Source organism: Sapajus apella, unplaced genomic scaffold, assembly GCF_009761245.1.
Source record: "Sapajus apella isolate SASKATOON/1434 unplaced genomic scaffold, GSC_monkey_1.0 scaffold46, whole genome shotgun sequence".
In the NCBI taxonomy this organism is placed as follows: Eukaryota; Metazoa; Chordata; class Mammalia; order Primates; family Cebidae; genus Sapajus; species Sapajus apella.
The window spans coordinates 17975838-17979978 of record NW_022436986.1 but is presented as its reverse complement, the minus strand read 5'-3'; the positions used below and the strand labels follow the sequence as shown (position 1 = coordinate 17979978).

General features: G+C 39.5%; 1 pseudogene; it reads right to left on the bottom strand.

Annotated features, from left to right (window-relative positions):
• Positions 1 to 3392: 3392 nt before the first annotated feature.
• On the bottom strand, positions 3393 to 3490 carry LOC116524947 (annotated as a pseudogene).
• Between the last annotated feature and the right edge of the window lie 651 nt (positions 3491 to 4141).

Here is a 4141-nt window from a genome sequence, read left to right as displayed (position 1 = left end):
GCATACACTCATGCATGTGTGCACACACATGCCCACACACACAGCCCATGATGGCTGCCCCCACTCAGCCTTCACAGGCACACAACATACTGAGCTATCATAAACTCCCCACCATAGCCCCGTGAACATCACACATCTTGTCCTCTCCCCACTATCCCTTTCTGTCTCCCTATCCCCACCTCATACACGGCATACGCTGCTCAAATATGCACAATTACTCCACCCCAAATATCTCTCCCTTTCCCTTACACATTATTACAACATTAAAAGAATGGTGAGGTCGGGAATGGTGGCTCACACCTGTAATCCCAGTACTTTGGGAGGCAGAGGCAGGTGGATCTCTTGAGGTCTGGGATTTGAGACCAAACTGGCCAATACAGTGAAATCCCATCTTTACAAAAAACACAAAAATTAGCTGGGCATGGTTGTGGGTACCCATAATCCCAGGTATTCAGGAAACTGAGGCAGGAGAATTGCTTGAACCAGAGAGGTGGAGGTTGCAGTGATCTGAGATCACACCACTGCACTCCAGCCTGGGTGACAGAGCAAGACTCTGTCTCAAAAAAAAAAAAAAAAAAGAATGAAAAGAATGGTAAGATACATAAGAATTCCAGGTTTATTGCAGGGAATGTTTGTGCTTAGCTTTACACCTACAAATTGTTTTTTCTCTCATGTTCAAGGACTAATGCCGGGTGTTCGTTAGCAACTGTTTTGAATGACATAAAATTTCCCCCATAGACATGTAGTCAGTTACTACACATTTTCAATGGTTATAGCATGTTCCTTTTGAAAAGGCCAAGGAGAGCCTGGCCACACACAGACACAGAAACATAAATTAAAGATAAACTGAAAAATTAAAGGCTTTTTACTCTCCATTACTAGAAACCACCTCTTTGTCTTTACGCTCTAGAAGTCCTGAAACAAAAGGGAGTTGGCACATCATTAATGTGTGCATGCATCTGTTATATGTCCTTGTTCTCAGAAGAGCAGAACTCAGTAACATGTGCAACTTCAGTAACATGTGCAACTTTTAAGCTGAAAAAATAAAAGTGTGTGTGGAGACGGTGCATTAGCATTCTTGAATCTTAGATTCAGAAGTAGTTTAACAATTAATTTTCACTGCCCCTAGTCCAGAAATTCTGTCTGTGACAGCAGTGCCATAGTGGTGGAAATTAGACCTCCTCCTGAACATTGCCAAGGGTAGGAAGGTCTTGACTTCTCAACACCACCACTTTGATCTCTGGTGCTAAGAAAAGTTTCCCAGATGTTGAAGTCAGAATGAGTTCCCTAAGTGTTCATGCTATTGGCCCTGGTCCTTCCCTCTGGAATAAAATAGAATGCTCTGTTCTGCCTGTTCCAACAAAAAAACCTATAGGGAATATGCTCTTTAATTAACTAATTTAATCACCTAGCAGACATTTATTGAATTCCACTGTATGCCATGCAATACAGTGGCTACTGTAGATATATGGATGAGAAAACCAGTCAACATCTCTATTGCAAAATCTGGTAACAGTTACTTTTCTGGGGGTACTTGGAAATAGAATTATGAAAGAGAACTTGAGTAAATGGGAAGAATTGTTCAGGTAAATTGAGAAAGCGACATGATTATTCAATAGACTCAGGATTCGTTAGTAATTTCTGCTTTCCTGTTGAAATGGGAACTTGAGAGGGGCAGAAACTGCAGGAGCAGAGGATTTGACATCAAATGAGGCTGAGAGGGTTTTGGTCCCAAGAAAACTAAAGACATGCCGATGGACTCCAAGGAGGTCAGATGGTAGGCATCTCTCATATTGTTCAGGACAGCCCATGATCCATGGGTGCCCATGATGACAGGATTTGAAGATAAAATACAGAAAACTTAATCCTTTTTTTGTTTTTGGAGACGGAGTTTTGCTCTTGTTGCCCAAGCGGGAGGACAATGGTGAGATCTCGGCTGACTGCAACCTCTGCCTCCCCGATTCTCCTGACTCAGCCTCCTGGGTAGCTGGGAGGACACCTGTAGGTGTCCGCCACTATGCCCAGCTAATTTTTTGTATTTTTAGTAGAAACAGTTTTCACCATGTTAACTAAGCTGGTCTTGAACTCCTGACCTCAGGTAATCCACCTGCCTTGGCCTCCAAAAGTGCTAGGATTACACGTGTGAGCCCCCACTCAATTATGTTTGAATTTAAGCTAGATAAATAATTTTTTCTTTTATTTATTTATTATTTTTTATTATTATGCAGTGACTCACTCAGAAGATAAATAATTTTTTATTGTAAGTACATGCTATGCAATATATGAAACATATACTAAAAATGTATCCATTGTTTGTCTAAAATTCAAATGTAACTGTGGATCCTGCATTTTAATTAGCTAAATTTGACAAGCTTATATTATGCTAATAATAATAAAGCTAGGGTTCTCCAGTTTGCATAACGAACTGATCTTTTCAATTGGCTAGAAAACAGACATGAAGTAAATGGAGCCAAACCAGAAGAAGCCAGAGCCCTGGAGACCTGAAATAGATAGAAAGAACAGGAGAGGGTCAGAAATGGAACTGGCAAGTGGTAATGGAGCCAGGGCCAATGACCTAGGGTCTATTCCTAGCCAGAATCCTACAGATACTATGGGATTTGGTTTTGTTGCTAAATGAAATCTATCTCAGATCAGATGCGTATCTTAATTTAACATTTTGGGCAGCTAGAAATTAAGTGGCAAGGAGCCAGAAGCTATGGACTGTCTCTACTGTGTTAATTGCATTTTTGGCTTGGTGATAGTTCACTTTTGGATTCACTTATAAACTGAAATTTTATTTTTGCTAACTATTGGTGTAGCCAACTTGTTTGTTTGCTACCTCATTTTCACAAAAAACTTACTTTTGGAAAACTTCAACTGCTCAGAGAAGAAAAGGATGGAGTACTGGCTACATAATTTGTGGGGCTCAGTGCAAAATGAAAATGCCAGACTTTTTATCAAAGAGTTGTTAATTTAGGCATGGTGACTTGCATCTGTAATCCCAGCTACTTGAGAAGCTGAGGCAGGAGGATCGCCTGAGTCCAGGAGTTCAAGACCAGCCTGGGCAACATAGTAAGACTCTCTGTCTCTAAAAAAAAATTAAGAAATTGTTAAGAATTTTAAAAAGTTTCAAGAGATATACTGCACAACATGATGACTATAGTTAGCAAGCATACTGCATACTTGAAAAATGGCTAAGAGAGTAGATTTGTAGTGTCCTCAGCACAAAAACATATTAGCATGTGAAGTAATAAATATGCTAATTAGCTTGATTTAGCCATTCTATAATGTATACATATATCAAAGCAACATTTCATACATGATAAATATTTTTTATTTGCCAATTAAATAAAATTATTTTTAAATTTGAAAAAATTTTATTTATTATAAATAAAAATATGAAATGCTTCATGAATTTGTGTGTCATGCTTGCTCAGGAATCTTCTCTGTATTGTTCTAATTTTAATGTATTTGCTGCCAAAGTGAGCATAAATAAAATAAAATAAAATAATTTCAAGGATAATAAAACTGAGCATGGGGTTTTAAGTACAGGACTCTGTGCAGCAATACAGATCATACACTTATAAAGTCAACTCTGTCCATACCTTAATCATGATAGAGAGATAAATCTGTATACTTGGACGGACTGTGATGGGAGAAGTTTGGACTGATTTCAGAACTCACAAGAGCCGAAGGACATGGGCAGAGAGGGGAACACAGGTAGGAGAGAGATGAGGTCAACTGAAACTATTGCTGTAATTCTGAGATCTAACAGGTCTCTTCCTACTTTTTTTATTTTTATTTTTTGAGAGTCTTGCTCTGTCACCCAAGCTGGCATGTAGTGGCACAATCTCGGCTCACTGCAACTTCAGCATCCTGGGTTCAAGCAATTCTCCTCCCTCAGCCTTGCAAGTAGCTGGGATTATAGGCATGTGCTATGACACCCAGCTAATTTTTATATTTTTAATAAAGGTGGGGTTTCACCATGTTGGCCAGGCTGGTCTCAAACTCCTGACCTCAACTGATTCACCGGCCTTGGCCTCCCAAAGTGCTGGGATTACAGGTGTGAGCCACCACACCTAGCCTTTACATCTGATTTAAGTTTTGTCTTACTGATTTCATACCAGCATTCCAGCCAATT